The sequence below is a fragment of the Natator depressus genome, chromosome 23, assembly GCF_965152275.1.
Source record: "Natator depressus isolate rNatDep1 chromosome 23, rNatDep2.hap1, whole genome shotgun sequence".
Lineage (NCBI taxonomy): Eukaryota > Metazoa > Chordata > Testudines > Cheloniidae > Natator > Natator depressus.
In genome coordinates this window covers 14,675,322-14,691,254 of record NC_134256.1, presented here as the reverse complement: position 1 = coordinate 14,691,254, position 15,933 = coordinate 14,675,322, and positions in this window count along the sequence as shown.

Below are 15,933 nucleotides of genomic sequence, written 5' to 3'. Positions count from 1 at the left end.
CCAAAGTATTACTGCCAGCAAGTTAAAAAAGTATGGATTGGATGAATGGACTATAAGGTGGATAGAAAGCTGGCTAGATTGTCGGGCTCAATGGGTATTGATCAACAGCTTGATGTCTAGCTGGAAGCCAGTATCAAGCGGAGTGCCCCAGGGGTGGGTCCTGGGGCCGGTTTTGTTCAACATCTTTATCAATGATCTGGATAATGGGATTAATTGCACCTTCAGCAAACTCACAGATGACACTAAGCTGGGGGAAGAGGTAGATACACTGGAGGGTAGGGATAGGGTCCAGAGTGACCTAGACAAATTGGAGGATTGGGCCAAAAGAAATCTGATGAGGTTCAACAAGGACAAGTGCAGAGTCCTGTACTTAGGACGGAAGAATCCCAGGCACTGCTACAGGCTGGGGACCGATTGGCTAAGCGGCAGTTCTGCAGAAAAGGACCTGGGGATTACAGTGGACGAGAAGCTGGATATGAGTAGCAGAGCGCCCTTGTTGCCAAGAAGGCCAAAGGCATATTGGGCTGCATTAGTAGGAGTGTTGCCAGCAGATTGAGGGAAGAGATTATTCCCCTCTATTCGGCACTGGTGAGGCCACATCTGGAGTATTGCGTCCAGTTTTGATCCCCCCACTACAGAAGGGATGTGGACAAATTGGAGAGAGTCCAGCAGAGGGCAATGAAAATGATTGAAAATGAAAACGGAGCACATGACGCACGAGGAGAGGCTGAGGGACCTGGGGTTATTTAGTCTGCAGAAGAGAAAAATGAGGGGGGATTTGATAGCAGCCTTCAACTACCTGAAGGGGGGCTCCAAAGAGGATGGAGCTCGGCTGTTCTCAGTGGTGGCAGATGACAGAACAAGGAGCAATGGTCTCAAGTTGCAGTGCGGGAGATCTAGGTTGGATATTAGGAAAAACTCTTTCACTAGGAGGTTGGTGAAGCACTGGAATGGGTTAACTAGGGAGGTGGTGGAATCTCCATCCTTAGAAGTTTTTAAGGCCTGGCTTGACAACGCCCTGGCTGGGATGATTTAGTTCGGGTTGGTCCTGCTTTGAGCAGGGGGTTGGACTAGATGACCTCCTGAGGTCTCTTCCAACCCTGATATTCTGTGATTCTATGAAATGCAAGTGGTGCAAAATAATGGCGAGATGGCACCCTGGTGATGCAAATCCAAGGCAGCATCCACACTGGGGCGGTCAATCTGAGCCAGGGGTGGTGGGTTTTGTGATATGGTGACATATCCAGGTAGGGATTTCCTATCCCTTTTCCAGGGCTGGGATAGAACCCAGGAGTCCTGGCTCCCGGCCCCCCATTCTAACCACTAGACCCCACTGTCATGGGGCCCCCTGGCGATGCTCTGGAACTGCTCCAGACGAAGCCAGTCAGGACTCTGGGGAAGTCTCCTTTCTGTGAGCAGCCGGTCTTCAGGACACACAGCTCACACAACGTCCACCTTCCTGGGTCTGACCTCGGAGCATTCAGCATCCTCTGCCCCTCTGTGCGCTTCCCACGGCGAGTCCACCAAGATGGAGTCCTGGGGAAGCCAGAGGGTCCTGCCCCACAACTTCGCAGTCAGACGTGACTCTCAGCCAGCCAGTAAAACAGAGGTTTATTAGACGAGAGGAACATGATCTAACACAGAGCTTGTAGGTGCAGAGAACAGGACCCCTCAGCTGGATCCATTCGGGGCGGCAGTGAGCCAGAGAACCACGTCTGCACTTCACTCAATGTCCCCAGCCAGCCCCAAAGTGAAACTATCTCCAGCCCCCGCCCTCCTCTGGGCTTTATCCCTTTCCCAGGCCAGGAGGTCACCGGATTCCTTTGTTCTCCAACCCTTTCGCTCTCACCTTGCAGGGGGGAAGGGCCCAGGCCATCAGTTGCCAGGAAACAGGGTGTCGGCCATTCTCTGTGTCCAGACCCCTGCACACTCCTGCCCTCTAGGGCTCTGCAATCATCATACACCCTTATCCCACCATCTAGAGACTTAAGAACTGCCTAGGGGAAACTGAGGCACCCCCACAATATTCAGAGGAAACATTAAGAACAGTCCCGCTTCATCACACCTACTCCCCTCCCAGGGCTGGTGATGGAACCCAAGGGTCCCAAGCTGCCGGGTGCTTTGGCCATGGGGTGTAAAACGGTCCCGTCTCTGCTTCCTCTCCCACCGCTGCAACGGTGCAGAAGCTGCTTTAATAGCAGCCTCTCCCAGCCCCCCCCAACACGCCCAACTGAGTCCCAGGCCTTGCTAACGCTCAGTGCCACGGCAGCCCCAGGAGATGATTGCTGCGGGGGTGTCAGCCCAGGGGGAGGCAGTGACTCCTAGAAGCAGGGAGAGCAGCAGCACCGTAGATCAGGGAGGTCTGGCAATGCCAGTGGCTGTCTGGGGTCTGGCAGCCCTGGCACTCAGAGCAGATTGTCAAAGGCCAAACCCTCTCACCACCGGCTCTGTAGCTCCCCCTTGCTTTCGGTCTGTCTTAGGCACCATCCTGGCCCTCATCCCCCTGGCATTCGAGCACTGCCCAACCTTGATTGCATTTATTCTAACTGCCCCCTGCAGGGCAGGGCCTGGCTGCTACCCCCACTGTACAGACAGGGAACCACTGCAGAGAGAGAATAAGGGACTTGCTCGAAGACAAACCGAGCATCTGTGGCAGAGCTGGGAAATGAACATGGGTCTCCTGGGTCCCAGGATGGCACCTTCTCGTTCAACCTCCTGCCCCCTTCGTCCCTGGTTCTGTGGGAGCTGTGGGAGCTCTCTGGGGCACAGGAGCTGGCTGGTGCCCAGATGGAGCTACGTTGCCTATTCCACAGATCTCGCTTTTCCCGAACATTGAAAATGCTGCTCCAACCATACCAGAGCCTGCCAGGATCCTTGCAGCTGGTCCATGCTAAATTGCGAACTGTGCCCTGGCCTCCCAGAGCGGGACAATGGGAGAGGGTGGGGCTGGCCCAAGGCCCTGCTGCATTGCGGTTCACGTGTACGGAGTCCCAGTGCTACAGAGCTCTGTGCCGGGACGGCGCTTTCTGGGGGTTTTGCAGCTCGTCTCTCCAAGGCTGTGTGGGAGCAGCCGCTGCAGAGAATCCCAGGCCTGATTCCCCCTACGCTGGGTTTCCTGAATGGCCCCTGCCCTGGGGGGCTCCATTCCTCACCCAGTGTCTCCTGCTGACTCTCCAGCAGCTGCACGGCAGGTGTCCTAAGGCACCTCTAGTCCTCTCCAGAGGTCAGGGGGACTGGCCTGGCATCGGACTGTCCTGGTGAATGGAACAATGGCTCCGGGCAGTCGGAGAATGCCTGTTCCCCCGGCAACCTCAGTGCCATTCCCTCTGGAAGTGATGGTGTCAGCGAAGGTGCTGGAGGTGGTCAGGCCTCCTGGTTGGAGCTGGACTCAGGAGGCCGGGGCGTGGGTGGAGCGAGGCTGGAGCGAGAGCAGGGCTGGAGCAGGATGAGGGGCAGGGCTGGAGCAGCCTAAGACTGTTGCCAATGTCAGGCAGGAGCGAGTTCCTGGGCCTGGAGTCCTGTTGAGCAGACTGAGCTGCTGCTGTGAGACTGAAATACTTGCTCCGGGAGTCACGGGCCTGTTCCTGGCTTGTGGATTGGCGGGAGCCCGGCACAGGAGGGACTCAGGGCCTGACACATGGCTCCAGGGGGGCGCTTGGCTCCCGGCCCCGCTGGGCACTGACAGGCCAGGTGCAGGGGGCCAGGCGCAGCACCAGGGAGGACATTGGGAAGCAGGAGCACTGAGGTGGGGCTGAGGGGGCAGGTGCTGAGGAGCTGCGGCCAGCTGGCCAGCAGGGAGCAGGAGCAGCACCCAGCTGTGGAGGGCCCAGCTGCAGCTCCACACAGGGAGCTGCCAGAGCCTGGCAGGCAGCTGGCTGAAGTGGCACTTTGTGATCTGTTGCAGGCGGGAGCTGGCTCCCCACATCCGAACGCTCTGCAGCGCCGGCGAATTCACATCTAAACCCAGATCTGGCTCCCAATTCGCAGCTGGCCCCTCCCCCCAATCTGGAGTTGCTGAGACTCCAGCACTCTGTGGAAGAGGCCAACAAATGCCAGGTCCTGGGGTGGGCTTCCCCCAGAGACAATCCCATGCTGGGAAGGGAGGTTCCAAGAGCCGGCAGCTCCACCACTCACACTCCCAGCTTCCTGGGATGAGCCAGGAGCAGAACTCCGGGTAGCACGCAAAGCCTGGATCAGCACCCCCAGGCCTGCGAGGGACCCGCACTGTCTGGGGGTGTTTGATTTCACAAGAGAGGGGGGTTTCCCACAGACTCTTCAACTCCCTCACCTCTCATGCTTGTTCCCATTTGCCTTTCAGCACCCCCACATGGCCCATGTTGACCACCAGCTACCTCCTGGTCTGGGCACTTACCTGGCCCCATCATGCCAGTGGCTGAGCACATGGGTGTTGTCATATTTAGGCTCTCAACCTCCCCGGCAGAGCAGGGACCTGCTCTCTCTAGTTAGCAGGGACCTGCTCTCCCTACTTACTGATATGCCAGGCACCCCAGGGCATTATCACCAGCCCGTTCCCAGTCTTGGCATGGCAGTACATTTCCTTCCCAGTCCCCGTCCCCTGGCATTAACCCAGGGACTCCGCACTGGGGATGTGCACCTGGCAGCAGGCAGCCTCCTGAGAACACACAGGCCAGGGTGCAGGGCGAGGGCTCCCAGAGAGAAACGGCAGGATGGCAATGCTGGGAACCCCCAGGCCGTCTTCAGCTCAAGCATGAGGGCACCCCAGCATCCTGGAGAGCATGAATCTAGCTTCAGCTCAGCCTTTATGTCCCCCCGTTCTCTGTGCTAGATGTGTTGGGCTCCCGGAGGGACGAAAGTGCCCATCAGGAGTTCCTGGCTTATCCAACGTCAGTTTCCGCTCTTGTGAAAAAAACGGTGACTTCGCCTACACAGGAGCTGGTGTTCTTCAGGCTGGGCTGGGCCTGTACACGTTCCCCTGTAGGGGTGTGTGCACCCAGGGCCCGTGAGTCGCAGAAGTTTGCCAACGAACATTTGCCAACAGACGTTTGCCCCCTGCTCTCCCCGTGTGCTCAGGGACCGCCATCAAAAGGGCACGTCTGCCACCTCCCTCTCAAGTCCTTCGCACCTGCATACTGCCAGGGGAACATCCCCATTTCTACTGAGGCCTCAGGGACAGGATTTATGATGAACCGGCTGGAGTTGATCTTCCCCCCTGCCCCCCCCACCCGCATGTTGCACCCCTACGGCTAGCTGGGGATCCAAACTGACGCTCCCCGGTTTGAGCCCCTGCCTACCCAGGCCCTGTTCCCTCCCCACAGGCAGTTGTTGACCCTGAACTCCTGCAGGCAGCCATGACACACAGGTGCTTGGGGGCTTGAGAGAAGTGCTATCACCAGCTGAATGACCCCTGCCTGTACGGTGGGGACTGAGGTGCCCCCCAAGTCCTGTGCTATGCTGAGTCTGGGGAGATGGGCAGGTTCAGTCTCATTAGAAGGGATCGGCCAGACAGAAAGGCAGAATCGGGTCCCCGCACAGAGCCCCTCTACTACCTGCCTGTGTCCTAACCACCAGGACAGTGGCCAATCCCACCTTCAGGTCAGGTTCCAGCATCGGGCCCTGTCCATACCCACAGCGTGTGGCACCCAGCATGCGCTGATAGACTCCGGTACATGCAGTAAGTTCACAGACACTAGAAACTGCCTAACACCAGGCTGGGGATGTGTAGGGTACAGAGCACAGCACCCCTTAAGGCCAGGCAGGAGGGCTGGGAAATGCATATGATACAGAGCACAGCGCCCTCTGACACCTGGCAGGGGGGCTGAGAGATGGGAGGTGTAGGGTACAGAGCACAGCGCTCCCTAACGCCGGCCAGGGGGCCTGGAAGCTGGGGGAATATGTAGGATCCGGAGCACAGCATCCCCTAACACCAGGCTGGGGGGCAGGGAGAGGGGGGATATGTGGGGTACAGAGCACAGCGCCCCCTCACACCAGGACACGAGGTCTCATCCGTCTCAGGGCAGAAATGATCACACCCTTCGAATGGGGGATCTGCCACGGGCACTGGCAGGAGCGCGCTGCTTTACATTAAGCTTCTTTGGCTGATGGGCGAACCTCACCCCGCCCTGCGTTTCGAGTGTGAACAGCTGTCGATGGAAACCCAGACGGCAGAGATGGAGCAGGACTAACCGGGGTGTCACGGAGTGTGGGGGAGTCCAGGCCCTGCACCCCTCTTCCTGGGATTCACTGAGACTCTCAGCCAGCCAGTAAAACAGAAGGTTTATTGGACAACAGGAACACAGTCCAAAACAGAGCTTGTGGGTACACCCAGGACCCCTCAGTGAAGTCCTTCTGGGGGAGCAGGGAGCTTAGACCCCAGCCCTGGGGTTCCCTGTCTTCCTCCACCCAGCCCCAAACTGAAACTAAACCCACCGAGCAGGTTCCCTGCTGCAGCCTCCGTCCACATTCCTGGGCAGAGGTGTCACCTCCCCCTCCCCCTCCTGGCTCAGGTGACAGGCTCTCAGGTCTCCCGTCCCCAGGGCACATTCCCAGGTCAACACTCCCCCCTCCCTGCTGCGTCACATCGTCACATCTCTCCCCCCTTCGAGACTGAACTGAGCGGGGTCACTGTGACCAGTGACCTGGGGAAGTTCGGGGCCCCCTCTCCGGGACAGCGCATCCGCTATCAGGTTGGCACTTCCCTTCCCATGGACCACGTCCATGTCGTAATCCTGCAGGAGCAGGCTCCACCTCAGGAGCTTGGCGTTGGCTCCTTTCATCTGGTGCAGCCAGGTCAGGGGAGAGTGGTCGGTGTACACGGTGAAGTGTCGCCCGAAGAGATAGGGCTCTAGTTTCTTGAGGGCCCACACCATGGCCAGGCACTCCTTCTCGATGGCCACGTAGTGTTGCTCCCGGGGTAGCAACTTCTTGCTCAGGTACACGATGGGGTGTCTCTCCCCCTTTTCATCCTCCTGCATTAACACCGCCCCCAGTCCCGTGTCGGAGGCGTCGGTGAACACCACAAAGGGCTTGTCAAAGTCTGGGTTTGCTAGAACTGGGCCACTGACCAGAGCCTCCTTCAGCGCCCGGAAAGCCTCCTGGCACTGCTCGGTCCAGACCACCTTGTCTGGCTTCCCCTTCTTGCATAGCTCAGTGATGGGGGTGGCTATGGCGCTAAAGTGAGGCACAAACCTTCGATAGTATCCTGCCATCCCAATAAAGGCTTGGACCTGCTTTTTGGTGTGGGGAGCGGGCCAGTCTCTGATCACCTCCACCTTGGCCGGTTCCGGCTTTAGGCGGCCGCTCCCCACCCGATGGCCCAGGTAAGATACTTCAGCCATCCCCACCTTGCACTTCTCCGCTTTGACAGTCAGCCCAGCCCCCTGGAGTCGGTCCAGCACTTGTCTAACCTGGGACACGTGGTCCTCCCAGGTCTGGCTAAAGACACAGATGTCGTCAATATACGCCACGGCAAAACTCTCCATCCCCCTCAGGAGCTGGTCCACCAGGCGCTGGAAGGTGGCCGGCGCTCCCTTGAGGCCGAAAGGCAGGGTCAGAAACTCATAGAGCCCCAGAGGGGTGATAAAGGCCGATTTCAGCCGGGCATCTGCATCCAGCGGCACTTGCCAGTAGCCCTTTGTAAGGTCCATGGTGGTAAGGTACCGAGCTCCTCCCAGCTTGTCTAGGAGCTCGTCCGGCCTGGGCATGGGGTAGGCATCCGATACAGTGATGGCATTGAGCTTCCGATAGTCCACACAGAACCGGACTGACCCATCCTTTTTGGGGACCAGCACCACCGGCAAGGCCCAAGGGCTGGCCGATGGCTGGATCACCCCCAAAGCCAGCATGTCCCGGACCTCTCTTTCCAGGTCCTGAGCAGTTTTCCCTGTGACTCGGAAGGGGGAGCATCTTATCGGCGGGTGCGACCCTGTCTGCACCCGGTGGACAGTCAGATTAGTGCGTCCAGGCTGGTTGGAAAAACAGCTGTCGGTACGGATGCAGCACCCCCCTGACCTCAGCTTGCTGGGCAGGGGTGAGCTGATCCGAGAGGGGGATTGTTTCCAGGGGGGAACCAGCTCTGGTCCCAGGGAATAGATCTACTAAAGGGTCATCTCCCTGCTCCTCCCACTGACCACACACAGCTAACACCACATTCCCCCTGGCATAATATGGCTTCATCATATTCACATGGTACACCCGGCGGTGGTGGGCCCGGTTCGACAGCTCCACCACATAGTTTACCTCATTGAGCTGCTTGACGACCTTGAACGGGCCCTCCCAGGCGGCCTGTAGTTTGTTCTTTCTCACGGGGATGAGAACCATCACCTGATCCCCGGTGGCGTAGGCACGGGCCCGCGCCGTGCGGTCATACCAGACCTTCTGCTTCCTCTGGGCTCTGGCCAGATTCTCCCTGGCCAGGCCCATGAGTTCAGCCAGTCTCTCTCGGAAGGTCAGGACATACTCCACCACTGACTCTCCATCGGGAGTGGCCTTCCCCTCCCACTCGTCTCTCATCAGGTCCAGGGGGCCCCTCACCCTCCTTCCATATAACAGTTCGAAAGGCGAAAATCCGGTAGACTCCTGGGGCACCTCCCTGTACGCGAACAGCAGGTGAGGTAAGTACTTGTCCCAATCCTGCGGGTGCTGGTTCATAAAGGTTTTCAGCATCATCTTTAGCGTCCCGTTAAACCTCTCCACCAGCCCATTGGACTGGGGGTGATACGCTGAGGCCCAGTCATGCCGGACCCCACATTTCTCCCACAAGCACCGGAGCAGGGCCGACATGAAGTTGGAGCCTTGGTCTGTCAAGACTTCCCTGGGGAACCCCACTCGGCTGAAAATGGTCAGGAGCGCATCTGCCACGGTGTCTGCTTCAATGGAAGCTAAGGGCACTGCCTCGGGGTAGCGGGTGGCGAAATCTACCACCACCAGAATGTATTTCTTCCCCGACCGGGTTGTCCTGCTGAGAGGCCCCACGATGTCCATGGCCACCTTCTGGAAAGGCTCCTCTATGATGGGCAAAGGTCTCAACGCCGCTTTCCCCTTGTCCCGGGCCTTCCCCACCCTCTGACAGGGGTCACAGGATCGGCAATACTGCCGGACGGTGGTAAAGACCCCGGGCCAGTAAAAGTTCTGTAGCAACCTCTGCCGGGTGCGCCGGATTCCCTGGTGCCCTGCGAGGGGGATGTCATGGGCCAGGGACAGGAGCTTGCGGCGGTACTTCTGGGGGACCACCAGCTGCCTCCTGATCCCACAGGACTCCCCTTCCCCTGGGGGAGCCCATTCTCGGTACAGGAACCCCTTCTCCCACAGGAACCTCTCCTGGCAGCCTCTCCTCATGGTCCGTCCCTCACTGAGGTCGGCCAGGTCCCTGAGCTTCTGCAAGGAGGGATCTTTCCTCAACTCGGCCTGGAACTCAGCGGCTGGGGAAGGGATGGGGCCCGGTTCCCCCTCCGTGGCCAGGTCTGAGGCCGCAGCCTCTCTGAGCCGTGCCCCTCGGCGCTCCCTCCCCACCCGAGTAGGGTCTCGCGCCTCCAGTGTGGTACCCTCCCCAGGGTCAGGTCGCAGTGCCTCTCGCCGGCTCTGGCTACGGGTCACAACCAGGGCGGTCTGGGGGTCGCTTGGCCAGTCCTCTAGGTCTCCCCCCATCAAAACTTCAGTGGGCAAATGGTGGTGTATCCCCACATCCTTGGGGCCCTCCTTGGTCCCCCATTTCAGGTGTACCCTTGCCACGGGCACCTTAAATGGGGTCCCGCCCACCCCCGTCAGGGTCAGGTAGGTGTTGGGCACCACCCGATCTGGGGCCACCACCTCGGGCCGGGCCAGCGTCACCTCCGCGCCCGTATCCCAGTATCCATTGACCTTCCTCCCATCCACCTCCAGGGGAACAAGGCACTCTCTCCGGAGGGACAGCCCCGCACCCACCCTGTAAACCGAGCACCCTGAGTCCAGAGCCTCCAGCCCTCTGGCGGGGCTGGCTGGGGGTACTCTTCCCTCCTGAGCAGGTGGCAAACTGGTAGCCCCCCTTTCCTGGGTCGCCTGCCCCTCGTCCAGCTGAGTCCCTACCCAGTTAACCCTGGGTAGGTTGGGTCTGCTCAGTTTGTCCCTGAGCCCGGGGCACTGGGCCCGTACGTGGCCTCTCTGGCCACAGTGATAGCAGCTCAGGTCACGTTGGTCCCCTCGAACGGGTCGGAGGGGCCCGACACCAGGCGTTCCCCTTTGGAGGGGGTTCTCCCTATTTCCCCGCTGGGAGGCCCCATGGTGACTCTCTCTCTGCATCGGGGGGGGCCTGTTCTTTTGGGACTCCTCCCGGCTACCCCCTGACCGACTGTTCACAAACTCGTCGGCCAGCTGCCCTGCATGCTGGGGGTTCGCGAGCTTTTTGTCCACCAGCCACAGCCTCAGGTCGGAAGGGCACTGTTCATACAGGTGCTCCAGTACAAACAGGTCAAGCAGGTCCTCTTTAGTTTGGGCCCCCGCTGTCCACTTGCGGGCATATCCCTGCATCCTGTTGACCAGTTGTAGGTAGGTGACCTCAGGCGTTTTACGCTGACTCCGGAACCTTCTCCGGTACATCTCGGGGGTCAGCCCAAACTCACGGAGCAGGGCCTGTTTGAACAGTTCATAGTCCCCAGCCTCTGGCCCTGTCATCCGGCTGTACACCTCCACGGCTTTGGGGTCCAGTAAGGGGGTGAGGAACTGGAGCCTGTCGGCAGGGTCAACCCTGTGCAGCTCGCAGGCATTCTCAAAGGCCGTCAGGAAGCTATCTATGTCCTCCCCCTCCTTCCGCTGGGCCAGGAAGCACTTATCAAAGCTCCTTGCAGTCTTGGGTCCCCCCGCACTCACCGCAGCCGGGGCCCCACTGCTCCTCAGCCTGGCCAGCTCCAGCTCATGCTGTCTTTGTTTCTCCTTCTCCTGCTGCTCATGTTGACGTTCCCTCTCCTTCTCCTGACGCTCCCTCTCCTTCTCCTGACGCTCCCTCTCCTTCTCCTCCTGCTCATGTTGACGTTGTTTCTCCTTCTCCTCCTGCTCATGTTGACGTTGTTTCTCCTCATGTTGACGTTGTTTTTCATGATCCTCCAGCTCCCTCATTTTCCTCTCCCTCTCCCATTCCAGCCGCATCCGCTCCAGGGATGGGGAGCTCCGCTGGGAGGATCCCCTGCTGGCTGCTGGGGTCAGGGGGCCCTCGGTATTCGCTGGGCTTCCCACAACCCCTCCCCCAGGCATAGGTAGGAAGGGTCTCGGGGTGTCCTGGGCAGCAGTCTGACCCCTCCCAGCCTGGTCAGGCCCCAGGGCCCACGTTGCGTCCGCCGGGCGGCTTCCCTCAGGGACAGGGATCGGGTCATCCAAGCGATCCCTCTCCTCCAGCTGGGCAATCAGCTGTTCCTTGGTGGACCTCCCGACGCGCAGCCCCCTCTGCCTGCACAGCTCCACCAGGTCGCTCTTAAGGCGTTTAGCGTACATCTCCCGGCTGGCCACTCGCAGGCCGGGCAGCTGTCCACGGTTTCCAGGAAAAGCCCCTAGTGTGCCAGTCCTTCTTGAGGTCACCACCTCTTTGCCAGGGTCGAGCTGCAGACTCCTCCGCCCCTGGGACCGCTCGCTGCAATCCCCCGGGGGACCCTGTTACTGCAAAAGTCCTTCTCTCTGGTCACACACTCCCAGGGGTTAACCGCCCCCTGGAACCGTCTCTCTCTGAATCTTCAGCACACCTGGTCCCCGTCAATCCCCCTTCGTTTTACTGTTCCCCAGTCACTTACTGCAGGAAGCGCCGTTCACGGGGTGCAGTAGATCCCACCGCTGCCACCAGTTGTCACGGAGTGTGGGGGAGTCCAGGCCCTGCACCCCTCTTCCTGGGATTCACTGAGACTCTCAGCCAGCCAGTAAAACAGAAGGTTTATTGGACAACAGGAACACAGTCCAAAACAGAGCTTGTGGGTACACCCAGGACCCCTCAGTGAAGTCCTTCTGGGGGAGCAGGGAGCTTAGACCCCAGCCCTGGGGTTCCCTGTCTTCCTCCACCCAGCCCCAAACTGAAACTAAACCCACCGAGCAGGTTCCCTGCTGCAGCCTCCGTCCACATTCCTGGGCAGAGGTGTCACCTCCCCCTCCCCCTCCTGGCTCAGGTGACAGGCTCTCAGGTCTCCCGTCCCCAGGGCACATTCCCAGGTCAACACTCCCCCCTCCCTGCTGCGTCACATCGTCACACGGGGTCACTGAGTCTCGCCCTCACCCCGTGTCTACACTGTACAAGGGTGGGAAATAGCAGGTGCCTTTTCTTGCCCTGATACGATTTTGGAGATGCCGACGCTTGCGACAGCTTTCTCCCTGTGTGGGTTGTGGGATCCAGGGGAGCCATCTGTGTGCTCTGTACAGGACAAGGCGGTTAGATCGTTTATACCTCAATGTATCACTGTAAATACAGTTATTTAATATATCAAATAAAAGCAGAACAATACATCAAAAAGCATCAAAATGAAACAGAGGATTGCTATGTACAGGGGGGATTGCTATGTACATGGGGGATTGCTATGTACAGAGGGGTTTGCACGTGACTAGTTAACTGCTCGAGAGCTTTCATCACTGTGTACTTTCTGACAGGTTTCCACGCCCTGTGTAGGGTTTACGTCCCGCCCTCCGTCCCCGTTTCCGGTCGTGTATGTTTTTGGCACCGTCAGCCCTTTTGAACATTTCTTTTGTATTGTTTTCTGTGTTTGGCTGGGGGAAGGTTGCGTTCTTGTGTTTTGACATATTTAGAGAAAAAGTATGAACAAGTAGAAAGAAAGGCTGTAAGGGGTTCGCGGCTCCCTCCCCGTCCATCAGGGTGGGAGACCACGCCCCTCGCTACGATACTTTCGGGGTACCTTGGTTCAGGGGAAAATTAGCCCAGTGTTCATGGTTCTGGCCTGCAGTCAGGCCGACCAACGGTAGAGAGTCTGTTTGCCCGGGGCCCTCATTCAGGGCAGGGCTGCAGTCAAGTAGGGGCTCTGACCTACAGTCAAGCAGGCAGAGCAGCAGAAGGTCCATTTGCCTGGCCCTTGATCAGGGCGGGGCAGCAATCAAGCAGGGGGGCTCTGGCCTACAGTCCGGCAGAGCCATCGCCGTCTATGGGAGGTTAGCTCTCTGGTGGGAGAGTCAGCACAACCGTCTGGCGTCCTGATTCAGGCGGGGGTGCCAGACCAATCAGGCCTCCTGACAACCAGGTGGGGAGCCTGCCACTCCTGACGGTGGCGTGGCGGTGGTAGGGGAACCCAGGCCTTCCCGCTCCACTGCGTCCCCACCCAGGGCCCTAAACAGCAGCGGAGTGGTCTGCCACTGGGTCAGCGGGGAAAATCCGATCACAACACGCTGGCCGGCTTGTAGTCAATAACACAGCTGAACCCGATTCGGCTGCCCTGGGCTCCTTCCTACACACCCATTCCGTGGGTACAGGGGTTCCAGGGTTGTTGTTCGCTTCGCTGGGGTAGACGGCTAGTGGCAGCCCCACCAGCTGCTTGGAGTCCCCGGCGTCTGGCAGCTCCGGCAGCCCCTCTGGCTCTCTGTCAGGATAGCGCTCTCCATTAGGGGAGCAGGGAAGAGACGTCCTGCTCCTCCAGCAGCTCTCCCCCAACTCAGCTGGAGGGGCGGCCTTTTATAGTTCCGCTTCCTGTCCCGCCCCTCTGCTTCCGGCAGGGTGGCATGCGGTGGGAGACAAGCCTGCTTTCTGCAACCCTCCTGCCCCCAACAACCCACTTCAGCGAGTCCCAAAATCAAATCCACTTACCAGGGGCCTCCTCTCCTCTTTGCGCTTCGCCAACATCCGGGGTAGAAAAGAGCTCCTGGCCGCATGCATCTCTGACCTCCGAGTCATCTTCTGCCTCTGGGTCCCCCTCCACATCCTCGTCCAAGATTTCCTCCTCCTGGCTCGGTCCACTCTCAACTGACACGCGAGCCACCAAAGTATCCACAGTGGTGTTCGCAATGGAGGTGGGGTCACCGCGGAGTATCATGTCCAGCTCTTTGGAGAACCGGCAGCTCATAGGCGCAGCACCGGAGTGGCGGTTTGCCTCCCGCGCCCTGTGGTCGGCGTTCCGCAGCTCCTTCACTTTGATCCTAAACTGCCGTGTGTCCCGGTCATCGCCCCTTTCTGTCACGCATCGTGAAATCTGTCCGTAGGTGTAATGATGCTGGTTCTGGCGGGACCCAACTGAGAGTGCCAGTTCAGGACAAACTGCTTCAAGCAGGGCAGTTACAGCCGAAGGCTGGGGGGTTTCCACCTCTAAGGCAAACCAAACCAGGCAAACAGAGCAGACTTTGGTCTCACCCCACTGGCTCACCACAAGTCACATAAGCAATTCCCTTAGAAACTCCAGTTTCCCAGTATCCCCAACGGTACCACTTGTTATGGGGACAAATGGTTATGAAAACCAAGACCCCAGGAAAAGAAAAAAGGCTCTCTTGATCCCAAAGGACCAAGCCCCAGACCCAGGTCAATATACAAATCAGATCTTATCCCAAATCACGCTGTTGCCAATCCTTTAGACTCTAAAATCTAAAGGTTTAGTCATAAAAGGAAAAAGATACAGATGAGAGCTAGAATTGGTGAAATGGAATCAATGACATACAGTCATGGCCAAGTTCTTGGTTCAGGCTTGCGGCAGCGATCAAATAAACTGCAGGTTCAAATCAAGTCTCTGGAGAACATCCACAGCTGGGATGGGTCATTCGGTCCTTTGTACAGAGCTTCCATCTGTAGCAAAGTCCCTCCAGAGGGATGAAGCAGGATTGAAGACCAGATGGAGGAGCTGCAGCAGCTTTTAATATTCTCTTGCCATGTGGTCTTTCTTTCTTTGTCCCAAAGACAAGCTGTCCATCACATGGCCTGGCAAAACCTCTGAGTTCTGGCTTTAGGCAGGTCCCTGCGCACCTTGCTGAGTCCCAAGGCTTGTCTGCCTTCTCTCAATGGGTCAACTGTGTAGCTGATGGTCCTTAATCGGCCATCAAGCAGGCTAGGCATTGCATCCGATGAAGTGAGCTGTAGCTCACGAAAGCTTATGTTCAAATAAATTTGTTCGTCTCTAAGGTGCCACAAGTCCTCCTTTTCAACTTGTCTGGGGTGTCACCCAGAAACATAGTACAAGTTTGAACTACAGACAGTATAGAGCCAATACTTATAACTTAAAATACAAAAATGATACAAGCGTATAGACAGCATAATCATAACCAGAAAACCGTAACCTTGCCTTAGACACCTTATTTGACCCCCTTTATACAAGATTTGGTGCCACTATAGGACCTTGGTTGCAACAATCTTCTATATGGTCCCAGTTCATAGAATCATAGAATATCAGGGTTGGAAGGGACCTCAGGAGGTCATCTAGTCCAACCCCCTGCTCAAAGCAGGACCGATCCCCGACTAAATCATCCCAGCCAGGGATTTGTCAAACCTGACCTTAAAAACTTCTAGGGAAGGAGATTCCACCACCTCCCTAGGTAATGCATTCCAGTGTTTCACCACCCTCATAGTGAAAAAGTTTTTCCTAATATCCAACCTAAATCTCCCCCAATGCAACTTGAGACCATTACTCCTTGTTCTGTCATCTGCTAAGTCAATAACATCACGGTAGGTATAATAATTTCTACGTCCGGAGTGCAGCTGGGACTGTACAGCCTCCTCTCCCCAAATGCTGATGAGGTCCAGCAGCTCAGCAGAGCTCCAAGCAGGTGGATCACCTGGTGCGTGGAGCAGGCCTGGCCACCTGGAAAGATGCGCTGCACGCATCATCGAGCAAACAGGAAGGGGACTTTCAAAATGGCAAAGGAGTTTACGGAGTGGGGATGATGGATGGTCACCTGAGGGCCGGGCAGTAGAGTTCAAACCGATGACCAGAGAGGCGAGAGCAGGCATTGTGGGACACCTCCCGGAGGCCAATCGCAGCGCCGTAATCGACCTCGGTGTCTAGACTGGCACCGCAGCCCTGT